Below are 17,309 nucleotides of genomic sequence, written 5' to 3' on the forward strand. Positions count from 1 at the left end.
AACTATGTTATTTTTCAATATTATTTCTACTTTATTCTATGGCTTTTACACACAGATAGGTTAGAGTTGAGTCCAGGAGATGTTTTCCAGCAACAGCTAGTATGCATATCAAGCAGCAAGATAAAAATCATGAATAATGAGTTTCTGCTAGGAGAGTTACCTAAACAGCAATCCTCATTAAAACACAGTTTCACTGAACTAGACAGCCCTTTAGATGTAAATCATCATGGGTTTAACTCACAGAATGATCTACAAATTAAGAGGTCTCTGCAGCAAATAATGTAGATAACTTAAAAGTCTATCTTTATGTCCCCTTGCTATTCACACCCATTAGATTTTTTTTTCCCCCTTGAATCAGACCAGAGATATGTGCTTTAAACAAACCAACTGTACTTTTGTGGGCTCGCCACATAGACGACGAGAGTCTTAACAGATTTCTAACAGATTGTTTAAATTCTTTAAGACTCTGGCCAAGCTTTTGGTTTATCTTCTTCATTTCAGCAGCTTTTATTGTGAAGGACACACATCTTTATAAGAGGTTCTATACATTTCAGCTAAGTCTGAAAACATAAATTTAGGTGAAACCCCTCACAAAGCAAGATTAAAGCAGAACTGATGTTACAGGTACCAAGACAAGATTTAAATGAAAGAGGGTGTCTTCAGAAAGACTGAAACAGTGACAGACTAACAAAGTTATAAAACCCTGAACACCACACCACTAAAGTCCTGGGGAATAAAGTCTTAAGGAGGAGCTTTGGAGGTTACTAGTATGTATCCATTCCACAAGATAATGATATTCAACACGGATGAAGTCTACAGAAAAAAGCAGACACCAGATCCTTTTCCATACAATATATGGAAAGCTGCAGAGTTTGACATTCATTAAAGCCACAACTATTGCCATTAGAAAGAAGTCCTGTCCTACCTACTGCCTATTTGCACAGCTGAGTGTTGAACCCAATTGGAGAACCGATTAAAAAAAAAAAACAACAAAAAAACAGAAAAACAAAAAACAAACCAACCCCAAACTTTTTTGCTGGGTTCCGTTATGGACAGTGCGGGTCCCTGGCCCCATTTACAGCACAGCTGTGGCCTTCAGTGCCATTCGGTTATTTACTATCCTCCTGTTAGCAGGGCACTCATTCTAAACCTTCTCCTAAAGATGTACTGAATATTTTGTAGATGGTCTAAGCCTACTAGCCACAGATAACATCCTAACAAGAAGTCTAATATACTTCACACCAACTGCTCAGACTGCCTAGACATCCAAACAGGCTTTAATCTCTTTATTAACTTACAGCTGGATAAAATTGCTATGTCAAATTTTCAGATGCAAGAACACTCTGACTTATGAAGTCCTCTCAATAATTCCTACCCGGCTTTTCCAAGAAGCAGCAGCATGAGTGCAGTTCTCACAGTCTCGCTGTTGCCTACAGATTCTAAATAGCAGCAGGATTTTTTTCCTGATTTTTAATCAGAAAACTAAAATAGGATCATATTTTCTGAGACTATTCAGAACTGTTTGGGCTACAACTTTGAAGATTATCAGTGCATTCTGGTGCTGCTTGATAACTACAGCAGCAAGTGATTTTTCTTAAGGAAAAAATATCAAGATTATATATAGTTAGTTTGAAGTCCATACAACAACAACTCTGGCTCCTCAAAAAAGTAGGAAGCCTTATTTTTCTGCTGAAATTGACAGCTTTGATCTCCACACTCGCCAAGGAGTCTCCTGTTCACAAGAAGTCTTTTCCACAAAGTCACGACTGCAGCTAAACATCCATTCCTTAGCACTCAGAAACATGGTGCACAGCTACTGCAACACATTCGTTCGTAACATCTACAGATTCCCAGTCACTCAATAATTGCTTGTTTATTTTCCAATTTCACATTACAGTGCTGCATTTTTGTCAGTGTGTGATTGCACACTTGCACTGACAAATCCCGTGACTTCTAGTATTCAAGGCAGAAGAATATTATTAGTGGGTACCTAAAAAGTGGAATTTTATTTTAACAAGACAGTCTCATCAGCATACATACACTTAATTTGATCGCTCTATTTAAGTCCTGTCCTTGGGAAACTTCTAAAACTAAATCAGTGTATAAATTTCTGTCAAATTTTATAAGCAGACTGCAGTTTTCAAACAGTCCGAAGTTAAAAACTAATTAAAAATCTGATAAAACTGCAGTAGTTTTAGCAAAACTTTATCCTGCATGCCAGTTTTAAACAGTAAATTCACATGATAAAACATCAGAAGAAAAAGCTCCCTAGGCATAAGCACAATTAAAATAAAGGTAGCCCTTCTTTTAAATGCTAACTACACTGCATCAGTTAACATTTTCACGTAAGTTCAGCTTCACTTTGAACTTCTGACTCTGTAGCCATCTAAGTTCAAAGGCAGAGAGTGAGCAGAACTGAAACTTCTCCAACATTTGCAAAGGGAAGGGTAAATTCCATTTGGACCATCTATCAGCAGGGAACTCCTCTCAAACACTCGGAAGAATATGTTTCAATTCAAATCCTAGAAACAGGAAACACAGCCACCTGAACCATTACTGACCATACCATAGGAATTCACAAGAAGTTTGCAACAACTGGAAGTCATCAGAAGACCTGGAAGTAATCCTTAAAGAGTCAGGATTATTCTCATCTCAACCGCTGCACACTATTTTAAGTAACAGTAATCATCAGTTTTCAACGGTCAATCTGTTCACCTTCAAGAGCACAACTCTCTTTCCAAACACTTAAAGAATGGGTCAAATGCCTTTTTTTTTCTAAAGGAAAACTAGAAGTAATTGAAGGGATTATAACAGAAATTTGAAAGTGATACAACAGTCTCCGACACCACTTATTTCTCCCCTAAATTTGAAATTAAATGGACACATTCACAACCTATACAAAGTCACCGTATTTACGCTGCCCTAGCAGTAACTCACCAATACTGCCTGCTTCATTCAAAAGCAGGTCTAAAAATCTCAATCACCCAATTTATCTACAGCCTTGACGAAAGGTAGTCTGCCTCTTGCAGTGAGACTTAGTTAACTCTAAGCAGTATTTTCTTCAAGTATTCAACCAGATGTGATCAGACATGAGTCTGCAGACCTCTTTCTCTGGCTCCAGTCTAGCAGAGTTTCCCTAAGAACAACGCTTACTTGGTGGTAATCTTGAATAAATGTGTTTAGAGTCTAAAGTTAATTTCCTTAGTCAAGTACCTGTGTGTTGCTATAGTTTTATTTGAGTATTGCTCATTATTCGTTATTTCAAAGGAGTAAAATGCTCTTTAAAAGAAGAAAAGAGCAGCAACAAAACTTTATTAAGATCAAGAACCAATAAACAGCAAGATGTCTGACTATCTCCTTCAGATCAAAGCCTCTACATGGAATGGAAATTAATTTCAAACCAGATTTTCACTTACAGAGGCTTACATAAAAAACCAAAATATATTTACATATGCACTACTCTAGCAAACACAAAAAATTGAGCCATGAAGAAATTTTTTTCTAATGAGGAAGTTACAGGTTTCCGATGAGAAGCTTCAGGAGAGTCAATACAGGATATTGCATCTCTACCAGGGCAAAGACTCCCAAAATCTAAATTACTTTCCTATCTTAATGAGCAAGGGATGACTTTATTAGAGATAAATCCTGTAACCTTAAGCAGAGGTAATCTCACCATCTGCTCATGTACATGTTAACATTCTTTGCTACTTAAGATGAGTTGCACTACAATTTTCTTTTCAAAAAAACTCAAGGCTTTTAACATTCTATTTATAATTTGTTCTAGTGCTAAACAAAGCACTAGAACACATTATTTGGTAATTCATTCTTAAAAAATACTTTATAGTTATCAGAAATCAGTGCACATAAATTCCCCAGAGTCCAAGCACTAAATACAGAAGCAATGATAACAAGTCAGACCATTTCCTGCATTCCTTATAAAGTAACGCTCTGACATACAGTAGCCAGAGCCTCCTCAAATCAAGTATAATTGTCACAATAACTCCATGGTTATTTTGCCATTAACTTAAAAAAAATATATTTATATATATTTCAGGCATTTGTCTAACACTGAATAATAGCTAACTTAAGAATTAACAAATCTTGCCTGCATACCAGAGACGGTAGCAGTTTTATGGCATAACAGGGAAAACTTAGCAAAATAAGACAGCAGTAATATACTATGGAAAGTACTAATAATCTGCAAAGGAATTCATAGCACGACATTTGCCATAGCAGGAAAACTTAACAAGAAAAAACACAAGAACTTTGTTGTTCAAAAGCCCTCTCTGCCAAACGCATTCAGATTATTACAAATCAAGAATCAACTGAACAGATACTCGTGACCTGACTTCTTGAAGTCCAATATTTTTTAAAATACTGTTAGGTTTAAATTAGAAGTTTTTCAATAATATGTACATAAGTAGTCCTGAAAGGCTAGTGTTTCAGGTATATGGTTCTACCTCTCTTTCCACTAAAAACTTAGTAGCTTCTTTAATCAGTCATCTTAGCAAAATTAGAAAGCACCCCCTTACAGATGAGGTTAACACAGTTAACTGAAAGATTGAATCCATTTCATTTTGGGTCACATCTACAGAATCTTCAAAGGCAATTTCACTAGCTTAAAGACAGGTGCAATTTTTAAATGGGCACAAACTCTGAACCAGCATTCATTTCTGTTTTGCTCAAATCATTCAGCTTGTAAATACCTAAGCAGCTGTACTGAGACCAGCAACTGCATCTCTTAACTTCGATTTTGAAAATTCATTTACATCTAAAAAGTACAATTTCATCACAAAACCTCTGATCTTGAAAGCTAGGTAAGAATAGGGTGTTTTCAGTACTAGAACAGGAAGCCTCCAGGAATGCTTCAAGGTCTTTCAACATCGGCAACAAATCCCTTGAAAAATCCAGCCTCAGCTGTTTCAGTGATTATAAAAACACCTACGAACTCTTCTGCTTAAATCAATTTTCATCCATGACACACTGCAGAAGACTGTTACTAGATATGGCATACTTTGTAACTGTAGAATCTTGATTTTTTGATCAACGTTCCAAGAGAGACAAAAGGTGGAAGCATCTGTCATGATGTCCCAGCCAAATCTTAGTGTAGGCAGCTACAGCTACCTACAGATCATATGTTTTTCCCTGCCACAGAGTACTCTTCCCCTTCTTGAACCAGTGGTTTGCATCATAAGCCACTGCAAGCCACTCCACCAGTAGATGTGGATACATGCAGATTTGGTACAGTATGTTTGCAAGCTTCTTCAGCATATTTGTGCTGTTATACTCCTCCCCTCAAATTTTGAACCCTATCACCATTTCTTTTAAGTCTGTTGAAGAGATAGGGGTCTTAAAGATAAATAAATTCCATGGAAGTTTCATAATAACAAGCAACCCGACACCAACCACCAAGAGCACTGGGTGTCACAGCTAGAAGAAAACAGTAGCATGAGCTCATATTATTGGACACCACAGATTTATTGCCAGGATAATCTTTATAAATGCTTGAATCATGGCAAGAAGTCCTTAAAGCCGATCAGCTGAAGACACAAATCAACAGGACACTTGACATCGGTTTCAGCAGCTGTAGAACTACTCACCAACTTCTGCATCTCCGCATTTCTCCCTATTTTATTCTCAGCTCTCTAACAGCATACCTGCAATTCTGTTCCTGCCCAGTATTTTCTGGATGCAGATACCAGAAAAAGCAATAATGAAACTGATGGCATCCCAGGCTGTTTCATTCTGATGCACTTGGCCAAGATTTTTTTTCCATGCCTTACAGCCAAGCCTATTACCAGCATTGTTTGACAAAGGCTAAGAATTTTAGTTCTTTTGCAATGTTTCTCTTTACAGAATAATGCTTTCATATCTACTCCTTCTGTTTCAGAAGTTTGCTTTAAAAAACTTTTTACGGATTCTCTTGCTTTTCAGCCACCTCTAAAGTTGTGCTTTTCTCCATGTCACCCTTACAATTCAGTCTTTTCCACCAATCCCTCTTTTCAAATGGTACTTGAAAACACTCATGCAATACAAAATATTCCACACAGAATCAACATTAGCTACTACTTTAGGGTATGGGGTTTTTTTATTTTTTTAAGTAATGCCATTGCTGCAAATATTCTGATTCCCTAGCTGAATAATTTGCACAGCAATCCATGATGTGCAAAATAATTTTACTCTGGAATACCACTTCCATGGAACAATTAAGAGTGGAAGGGGCCTCAGGGGGTCTCTAGTTCCATTACCTGCTCACAGCAGGATCAGCTATGAGAGGGTGACAAGGCTACTCAGGGCTTTATCCAGGCAGCAATATCAAAGTTTTAGTTATTCATACAGCGCAGGCCTGATAACAGCAGAGCGTGACAAATTACCTGGAGCATCTATCTATACTAGTACTTCCACTAATCCCAATACCAGTGGTACTAAGCTGAAGGTAGACAACATTTTAAACTACATATCCAATTCAATCAAAAATATATAAAGTGTCTAGAGGATGGGGAGGACAGAGAAAAGAGGAAAGAAACATTTGTGCTATATGCTTTAATTACCCAAATAGAGATGCCCAAACACCTTCCATATAGTTTCATAACATTCTACAGCATAGACAGAGGACCATGGTAAAAACCCAAATTTTCTTAAGTTATATGCCTGAAGTAAGCCCTGCAAATATCCTCCTAATGTCACAAAGCATTCAAAACACAGAAAAATACAGGAAGTTCATGATGCAATGTACAGTGGCTATTAACACAGGGAGATGAAAACAACCCTCCCCCACAAAGATCCTATTCTATTCCCTGTGCAGCAGTGCACAGTATACACCTTCAACAAAATATAATCAAAAACATTAGTAGCGTAGGGAGAGAAAACCACGTCACCACAGCTCTGCCCCAGATTTAACTCTCTATCACTGTATTAGGATCAACCTACCAGTCTAACCAAATGCAATTCTGCTGCAGTAGCCGAATTGTTTCTACCACTTGCTTCAGCAGACGAGTTTCCCCTCAGGCAGGAAACTTGCACAGTTTCAGTTACCACTGGTAGATGCTTCTTAGTCACAAACCTAGTATTTATGAAAGTATTAAACAGAATTGTTGATTATTAATTGACAGAACAAATGCACTGTTCACATGTACCTTTCCGCTTTATACATTAGAAAATACTAAATGCTTATCAGATGCATTGATTCAATGATTACTTTTTTTTTTTTTAACACTACGCTGGTAGAAAACTGAACAGGATGGCTACACTCTGTCAGACCAAAGGTTCATCTCATCCTTAACTCGTCTCTAAGGGTGGCTTCAGAAATGCAAATGGAAAAAAGCTAAACCAAGGTAAGCATGTAATGACACTTCCTCAAAACACTCTTCTAGTCTCCACTAATTTGCCACTCAAGGACTTCCTGAATCCTGAGGTAGCTTCACTAAGACCCCGATGGATTTATTTCCTCCAGGAATTTGTCCAGCTGCATGCTGAACTCAGGTAAACTTTCAGCACTCACCTTATATACCTCAGCACTGTCACCACACTGCTTTTCTGCTGTGACTACAATCTAAGTAGAAGACCATATCAGTTACCGACGACCTGTCTCGATATGTCTCCTATAACTACTAACATCAACTACAATATTGAAACCTATGAGCTACAAACTCTATATGGACCAAATTATTTCATCTAGGTCATCATGCAGTAACCAACCTCTAGGTCTGAACTAGTGACATACTCTTAACACAAATACCATGAGGTCCTCGTACACTACATACCACGAGTTTCCAATTATGGTTTTTTGTAAGTAATGTTTTGTTTATAACTTTAACACCACACACCTGAAAATTAGAAGTTACATGAAATAGGCAGACATACCCTCTCTCTCTATTTCATCTTCTTCAATGAAAGTACTCTGAAGTGACCACCACTTGGAACAAACTAAACTTACTCCAAGTAAATAATTTCAGGTTGCATTTCTACTAAGGTATAGATCAAAGTAATATTTCTCATAACTTTTTTTAATGTGAGCTTTGAGGACAACATTTTATTCTAAATCTTTAATAGATTAAGTGAGGTTTATCATTACTAGCATGCTTTGAAACATTTTCTCCGTCACTTACTTGTCCAGTCTGGAAACAACTTCTGCATTCTTCTGCGAAAACTGACATCACAGCAACCTTGTTGTGTACAAAGGGACTGGATGAATGCTGTATTAGATGACTGATGTTATTGACCATTGCTGATAAAAACTGAACTCTGGTTCTGGTAAGTAATTACACATCCACATCTTCTACTTAAAACAGTGGAATGTGTTTGCAGCTATACTTCGACAAAGCAAACAATTTAGATTTGTGTTGTACTCTCTCATTTTCAAGTTTGTTGTACTATTCTAAAATAAATAAATACCACAGCAATTTCTGCACTAAATGCAGACACTGAAAGGCAATACTTCTAAAATAAAAAATGGAGGATCATTACCTGAATGTCATTAAGGCTGACCTTAAAACACATACTATATTTTATGAATTCTGGTCATGTTCGTGTTACGCTTATGCTGTCCTTCCTATGAATGTTAATTTATTGCCATTTTTAAAGCTTCCATAAGATAGCCTTAAGATTGTTCAAGAGTTTAAAGACAAACAATATGCAATCCTGCTCTAATCAAATTCAAGTCTAGCATTTATTTTTCTAGATAGCCCCACAGTGGTCTGGTTTTGGTCCCACATCAAAGCCTAACACAACAACAACAAAAAAACCCCAACAAAACCAAAACGTCACCTCAGCATTTTTATTTGTGAAGCAACATTTTAACTCAAGTTTCTTCAGCTAGATACCAGATATAATAGCAGCACTGCATAAGAAATATCAGCAGTTTCAAGTTGACTTAGTTTGAGAAGTAAGAAACAGAGGAACACAAATTCAGAGAAGATTTTTTTACTTGACATTTTGAAATGCATCATTTCCCATTTAAGGCATTCAATTTCCTTTGTTGCTACATAGAGAGCTACTCAGAAAAGATAAAAATAACTAAATCATCAATCTATCTTTATATACGCTGATTATCTATACTAATGAACCTTTATGTTTGAGTTCTTAATTATGACAATAATACTCCAAAAGGAAAAAGGAACCTCGGGTTTCTAAATCAAGATTACTATTACATTGTAATTAAGTAGGACAAATCTATTTTATTAAATCAATCATAGTTTTAAATCTTTCTTGACACCTCCTATGTCATTTTATAAACAAGCACCTTTATGTAAAAGACTGTTCAAATACAGCACATTTAAGAAAATAGGACTCTAAATAGTTCATGACTTTTTTGTTTGTTTTTTTTTCCCCAAACAAAAGGCCATTTAACTTCAAGTATCTGTTACTTTACTTCTCCCACTGCATTTATCTTTTATGCAACTTTCTTTCGCTGTCCATGTATTTGTATTAGTTTTGCTTCAACTTGCTTTCAGTTAAAAAAAAAAAACAACAAACACACACACAACTTGTGGGCATTATAGTCCCTCCCCCTCAAATGCTGTAAGTGAGCCCAATTTAAGCAACTTCTCTTCCTCCCAGACACATAAGAAAGTTTTCTCCAGGCCCGCTCTCAGGGTTGGGGGAATGAAGGACACAACTGCCTTCAAAGCTAACAAAACCAACTAACAAAATACTTTCATCTGTCAGATGTCATTTCCCCTGCCTCATTTCTGCTTCCCCTTTGGATTCTTCATAAATCACCCATCACTACTACTCTTGAACACAGTTTTTATTCTAAGTAGGTATTGCACAACATCTTTTACAAACATCACACGTTTTTTCTTGGCTTTTCAGTTCCCTTCGGAAAGAGATCTGCATTAAGCATGCAAGGTTGTTATTCAAAACGTCTGCATCTCTCCCCTACCCCAAATCAGCTTAACTGCCCTACGCTCTAGGACCACGTTTGCAATAAGCAATACAAGGACAAGGAAGAGCATCAGAATCTTTCTTTTCTTCCAAGCTCTTTTTTCTGAGTGCATCTTACTACCACATTTTCTTTCCCCAACAGCAGCACAGCTGTTAGCGGCAGGTTACCTGGGCTAACAAAGACGCAGATATACCTTTTTTTACTGCAATGATGCAGAATAATAAACTTGAGGAAGTTGCGAACAGTAAGCCAGTTACACGCTCCCATGTATTACTACTACTATCTGAAAAGCTGCCGGAGGAAACAGCAGAGCTGTTTAAGGATCAGCTTTGTAAACAGCCAGCTTCTCTGGACCCAAGGCAGCGCACCAGCCCGAGCTTAACTAACCCACCCAAAAAAGCCAACAAGAGGGTGGATAAAGGGAACGCAAAGCTGGTGGGTCCCTGCAGCGGCGGCCCAGGTCCCCCCTGCACCGGGCGAGCACTCCAGCTGCCCGCAGCCTTCCCGAGCGCCTCCCGACGGCTCCTGCCGCCCCCGGGACTCACCCTCCGCTACAAAAAGCGCCTCTGAAACCCGGAGCGCTGCGAAGCGCAAGCAGCTCCTCAAGACGCTACCGTTTCGTGTCAGAAGCAGCGCCGCAGATAAGGCAGCCAGCCGATGAAGAACTGCTAGCAGGCAGCGCCGCCGCCGCCCGCCTCGCCGGAGCCCGGACGGACCCGAAGCGGCGGGGACGACCCGGGCGGGCGGCGCTGACCCCGGCCCCGCTGCCCACCCGCCACCGCGGCCCGAGCCCCGCGCCCCGCCGCTCGCAGGTGCCGCCCCGGCAGCGCGGGCAACGCCGCCCGCCCCCGGGCCAGGAGCCGCGCCGAGGCCGAGCCGGCAGCGGGGAGCGCCCGGAGGCCGAGGGTCGCGGCGAGGAGAGGGCGACGCGGGGGAAGGGGCGGGTGGCGGGGGGGGGACGGGACGGGACGACAAGCGGACAGCGGCAGGGAGGGACGGGAGCGGGCGGAGGGAGCACAGCCCCAGCCCCGTCCCCGTCCCGGCGCCCCGCAGCGGGCTCCTACCTCGCAGCGCCGCCGCCCCGCGGCACCGGCCATTTCCCTGCTTCCCTCCCGCCGCCGGGGACGCGCGCGCCAGGCTGGAGGCAGCCCCCGCCCGCCGCCTGACCGCCGCCGCCGCCGTGCGCTCACTTCCGGCCCGCAGCGCTGGCGCGGGCAGGCGAAGGGGCGGGGCGCAGCCCTGAGGAGATGGGCGGGGCGCGGCGCGGCGCGGCGCCGGCCGCCTCCCTCGGACCCTGCCCCGGGCGCCCGGCCGGCCGCCACCTCACCTGTCCCCCTCGCCGCCTCCCCGGGGCCAGGTGCCTCCCTGCGGCACGCTGCGGAGCCCGGCCGGCAACGGGGGTCCGCCCCCGCCGGGGACACGGGCCGTTAGCGGCCGTAACCGCCGCCGCTGTGGCGACCGGGCCCTTTCGGCCACGGCGGCTGGGAGGCTGTGAGGTGACTCTCCGTCATTTCCTCTCCTTATCGCCCGATCTTCCCAAGAACGCTCGGCATGACTGGAAACTTGCACAACGCACCGAAAACGTCTGCCTGGCAGGCGGGAGCTGAGCCGCCGGTACGAGGACCTCCCTCCGCCGCCGGCCGCGGGGCGGGGGTGCTGCCCGCGCCGCCCGCGCAGAGCAGGCACGGGAGGAGGAGGAGGCTGAGAAGTGACGCCCGCGAAACCAGGGCGCTCCGCAGCCCATGGGGTTTAGCCGTAGGAAGACAGGCTTTCATCACTTGCCGGTTGACGACTCCGGTGGTTTGGAACAACGTGTTCCACTAGACGGAATTTTGCTCAATTTAACTTCAGAAGCTACTTCGCTGGCCCCAGCAGATCCCTGTTGTCAACTCCAGCCTTCCTGGCGTACCAACACATTTCAAAGAGACGATGTTTTGGTTTGACCTTCACAATAGCTTCAAAAGAATATAATGCTTTGAGTATGCTCAAAAGCATTGCATGTGGGATTTTACAGAAAGTTTAGACAATGGGCCTTTCATAAGATCAAATTAAAAGCTGTAACGGGCATTTAAAAGGAACAATATGATTTTTAACGTAGATGCAAAAGAATTCCAGTAATTTTCTATTCTGTCCATTCAGGGGATACTACTTAAAATAATCAAAGAATTAAGTTTATGCCTATTGGTATTTTATTCAGCCCTTTTAGCACACTGAAGTTCCAAAAAATACAAAACACTTAATGAAGCATAGAAGACACATGAAAAAGTGGCAGTTTAGAAGCTACAATAATAAATGAATAAGAAGTCATAAATACATTGCTGGCAGTGACATTGTCTGTGTGACTACATATAAACCCCACCATTTTAGCACCTAAGCATTTTCTATCGGATAAATCTTGACCTAGCACCACGAAGGTCAATGAAAGCCCTTGCAGGTGACTTCAACAAGAGCAAAATGGAGACTCGGAAGGCTGACACAAAGTGTGCTCCTGTAGAAGCATCATAGGCGTGACGCTTTAATTACACAGATGAAAAAAATTACCAGAGTTCTTACTACCCTTGTGATCTAAGCCATCAAGAATTTTTCAGGTTGTCAGTTATTAAGAGGAGAAATCGATCCTTTCTAACGCCGTTCCAGTCCTTACAATCAATAAGCCAATTCTGGAGCACAGAACAGAGCATCAGTAGAAGGCATCTCTTTTGCTCTCCAGGTCCAGGTTTCTTTCCGAAAGTGGTCTGTCCAAATACACCTTCTTTTCAGATTGCATTTTAGATTTCTTTGTCCTGGCAGTCATGTCTCCTGGCCACCTCCTCTGCTGGGCTCCTGTAGTGATCCTGGCCAGGAGGCCACTCTACGTGGAGGAGTTAGTGACCCACATAACAGTTAGACGGAGGCCTCTGCTGCGCTGTGCTGGCCTCCAGACCCGTGTTGTGCTGCGCGTATCCCTTGGCCGCAGGATGAACTTTGCGGCTCACACAGGCAGTCTGCAGGCAGCTCCCACTTGGTACCGGCGATTACACCACCTGCGCGTCCTTGCCTTTATCTAAAAGTGCAGCAAGAGGTTCCCATGTGAACATCCTTTCTGTTTGGCAGTAGACATGATGGATGGAATTGTTTGCTTGTAAGAAAATCCTATAATGACCGAAATGGGAAACCCTTTTCTACAGATAGGGTCTGCAGAGTGTGCTGTGCCCGTTCGATGCTGCACAACTGAGGGTTCCCAGCATCTATAGGGGTGTAGGATTATCTATGCTACCCTCTCTTTCTTTAGAGTGCTGGCTCTAATAAAGAGCAGTTTAAATGACCCTTTACAGAGTCAGAGTGCCGTTCTTACTGGGATCCTAATGGACCAGCACCTCCTGGTGCAAAACCATTCCCATGGTGTTTGTGCCACTTTCTCCCTCACACACGGGGCACATTAAACTGCTCTGGATTACACCTCCGCCTCACTGGCCACAGGGTTTAGTGCTGGGACAACCCTTTTTCTAGGTGTCATCCATCACTGACCAAAGGAGCATTAACCTGCTTAGGCTACCATATCCAACAATTTCAACAAGATCATGGCTATTTGACTGACTAACCTCCATCGTGTTACGTAACATATGACAGCACGATGAGGTCAAATATGAATCATAAAAGTTGAGATAGGGAAGATGATTTGGTTCATTCTATGGATTAGTGCAGAATTTCAGACTATCAAGCCTGTCTACCAGTCCCATGATAAGTGTAAGAACCTCCTGTGACTTCCCTTAGAAATTATTTCCCGCTTGTCTGGAAATTTTCCTACTATTTTGCATGTATTTTAATAACTTAAGCCCATCCTTTTTAGCAGTATCCCACTTTTGCAGAATATTCTAGGTTACAAAGGATTGCATAAAACCCAAATTCCACTTCATGTTAAATAGGTACCGATTTGCTTTTATCACACTGAATTACAAACTGAATATGCTATTCCTTCTTTGGCTTTCACCCCTTACACTGAAGAGCAACTCCAACACCAGTACTTTTCCCTCTGCTTTCATCGTTTCTCAGCGACTTTCACATTAAATATATACCAATTACCAGGTGCGCTCCAGAAGCAGTACCAGCCAGTTTTAGAGACAGCATTTGTATATCAGGTGCCACGTAGCATTCTCCATAGCTTGGCAGCCAAAATAGTTCTGCTTCGTGAGAGAGAACTGCTTGGCATTGGAAGCCCAGCTTCTAGGTAAAATGACACTATCCCCTGGAGAGTTGAGTCAATGAAGGGAACAATGACATAGCCTGCAGACTTGCTTATGAATGGGTAATTACAAGTTACACATTCCCACATGAAAACATTACGTCAGTTTTAAAGTATTTCTTATACAGGAAGTTAGTAATACGTTCATGTAAATACAATGCACAAGGTGTGCGTCTCAGCAGTTGCACTACCTTGCTACTATATATGTTGCCTGTGATACATTGACCAAATGCCACAGTTGCCCTGAGAGTTTTCCGGAGACACTTGGTAAAGCTATGCCTTGTTTAAAAAAAAAAAAAAAAAAAAAAAAAAAAGTGTGTTGCAGATAGACAAGCAGAACAAATCCATACAATTTCATTAAGTAACATTTTTATACAATTGAAATTGTATACTACAGGCAGAATAAACATGAGAGAATTTGGTCAAATGTTTGGAGAAAGCATGTGCTGTGCTTGCTGCCGCGGTACTCAAACTTCACAAAAGAATTCCAACGCAACATATGCAAAAATCAAATCAACTTGTGTAACTGATGACACTGACACTGGTATTAACTGGAAATATGACAAACTGCAGCTGGCAGATGCCTTTTAGAACAATACTTAGGATACAAGGAAGCTTGATGTATACCCAGATCAAAAGGACGGCTACATGTAACAAAGCATAACAAATGTGTTTTGGTGAAGATAACACATGGGAAGTGAAAAAAACAAACAAACGACACTCCACCCCTCCCCACCCCCTCAATCACTTTAAATAAACAAAATTGCCTTAATTTTCTTCTCAGCCTAAAATGCATTTATGTCAGCCCTCCAAATTTAACAGATGAACGCCTTAATTTAATTACTGGAATTGCTACTTGCCTTTAACTAACTGGAAGGAACAAACTTGATGTCTATTGTTAGAGTACCCCTTTTTGTGAATGCGAAATTGTTAGTAGAAGCACAAGGACAAATGTGTTTCCGCTGACAATAGGAAGACGGAGCATATCGTACCAAGGACAAAAACCTCTTTGCAGATACGATGACGCGTACCAGAACATGGTACCTGCTTTGTGCAGCACCTCTGTTCCGTGGAAATTCCCAAACATTTGTTCATCAGGGTGGGGATTGCAACACAAAGTTCCCGTCCTGCTGATACGCTCTCCTTGGCACAGACCACGTGTGGGTGTCTCACTGCTTTGTGGAGCGGTCTGGGGGAACGGCGCTGCGGGGGCTCACAGCTCGGCAGGGTGGGCAACGCTGCATTTTGCCCCGGTGCGAGCACCCACCCCGGAGCAGCCAGCTTCAACATCGCAGTCCCAGCGCAATTCCAAGAAACCTCATGCGGTTGTCAACTGGCGAGCTACGCTCAGTGCTGTAGCTATCCTTGTGTGTACAGCCTTCAAAAGGTTTATGGCTTGTGACTTATATTTATGGAGCAGTTTAGAAACTCATATTTGAAAGAAAAAGGCTTAATTTGGATTATAAAGTATACTAACTCAGACTATGCAGGAAAGGAAAATTATGCATCTACACTTAGAACTCCAGTATTAGGCTGCTCGTTAGGATAGCTACAAGACTCAGTGGTGTTTGAATTAAAGGGTAAACAGTTTAAATTTATCTTACGTTATATTTTCTTAAAGATGTACATATAAAGAAATCATGTTAAAACATACTGAGAAACTATTAGCTTAAACACAGTAAGTACTACAAAAATCTACCAGTCCACAGCTAATCAAGACGGGTAGTTCTAATGTCCTCAAGGTGACTACTATGTATTTAAAGGCAACGAGTTTTAAGTCCTGATTCTGGAACATCTGGCAATTTGTATCAAATTTTCAGCTACGATTTTTAGTCTCTATAAACTTTTTCTTCTCTGAAAACCAGCAGAGGGAGACAGGTTCTTTTTTACTCCTAAAGCAAGCAAAAGATAGTATTACTTCCGCAAAAATATACCTTCTGAAAATTCAGAATAATTTCCTAGATTAGTCTCACAATGCCATTTCTTGGTAATTTTGAACTTTATTATTAATCCTCACTCTTCTTGTTCTGAGCGTTTATTCAAGCTTAAATAGTTATTGCTTACATCTGCAGATGTTTATTCAACAGTGTGTTGCTATTAATATTTCACTGTGGATTTCTTTCAGGGAAAAAGGGGATATCACTGTTAGTAATGAGAGTAAAGAGAAAAATAGGCCATAGTTATGTTTTTATTGTTTCACTGTTATGCAATAGCTTGCATGTGTTTTCAGCATGTGGAAGGTCTACATATGGCTCTCAAAATCTATACAATAATTTCAGCTGACTATATATACGAGTTACATATTTAACACTCAAACACAAGAAGAAAATTCTGTTCTGAAACCAAAAAAGACTGGCAGTAGTTTCAAGTGCAAGTAAAATCTTCTCTTGGGTTAATTTCTTAGGACCCAGGTCCTGTTTCAGTAAAATGGGAATTTAGGCACTAGAAGCCAAAATACTACTACAGATCTTGGCACAGAAACTTAGGTATGTCCCACACAATTTAGGCAACATTCTCTACAAAATGGCATGACAGGGCATACGTTTGAAATTCAAAAAAGATTTTTCATATTTACTCCTATTTTTTTCAAATAAATTATGTCCAGAAGAGCTATTAGAATACGGAACTGAAGAACAGAAACAATTTAACACATTTCACTACTTGTTGTACTGTAAATACTTTGTGATAACTTTTAATCTATTTTTTTCATATAACTTCCTTTTACAGATGGTTTCTATAATCAGAGAAGAAATTATAAGGAATGTTTTTGGATAGGATGTGTTCTATGTGATATGCACAATTTCTGTCATTTGAAGGTTTTAAATAAAATGAAGCTTCTGAACATTCCTGAAATGGAGTGGAAGTAGAAGAGCTAGAAGACGCACGCAGAAACTGTATCAGTGCTGCAATATACTCAGGAGGTACCGTGGGATAGTTGTTAGTCTACAGTATGCTTTGGTAAGGGCTATTAACGTAAGAACGATGCCAGAAAAACCTGAGGGAGAAACTGTGGGCAACAGGATGCGTACCTGGAAATAGCAATCATTCCTTGGGTAAAGGTAATTGAGGTAATTGGGAAGACTTCTGGTATTTAAAATCCCAATCACAGCAAGTCATGCTTAATCAGACATCCAAAGACAGAAGATGATAAAACTTCATATTGACTACTCATTTGAATTATCCTGCATCGAAGAATTAAAA

General features: G+C 41.2%; 1 protein-coding gene across 11 annotated transcripts in view; it reads right to left on the reverse strand.

Moving 5' to 3' along the window:
- Positions 1-17,309, reverse strand: part of PIK3C2A (phosphatidylinositol-4-phosphate 3-kinase catalytic subunit type 2 alpha) — a 77,755-nt gene that overhangs the window by 44,868 nt on the left and 15,578 nt on the right. Inside the window, exon 1 of one of the 11 annotated variants that reach the window (XM_087745656.1) lies at positions 11,214-11,537. The exons of 8 other annotated variants lie outside the window; for them this stretch is intronic. The gene's annotated coding sequence lies outside the window, so the exon portion shown is untranslated. Of the gene's footprint in view, positions 1-6,930; positions 7,050-10,950; positions 11,102-11,213; positions 11,538-17,309 lie in introns of those variants that run through there. 2 more of the 11 variants (XM_087745655.1, XM_087745658.1) reach the window with 2 other exon arrangements.

This window comes from Nipponia nippon, unplaced genomic scaffold (genome assembly GCF_047370975.1).
Source record: "Nipponia nippon isolate SJK-2023a ecotype South Korea unplaced genomic scaffold, ASM4737097v1 scaffold_10, whole genome shotgun sequence".
NCBI classification, from domain to species: Eukaryota; Metazoa; Chordata; class Aves; order Pelecaniformes; family Threskiornithidae; genus Nipponia; species Nipponia nippon.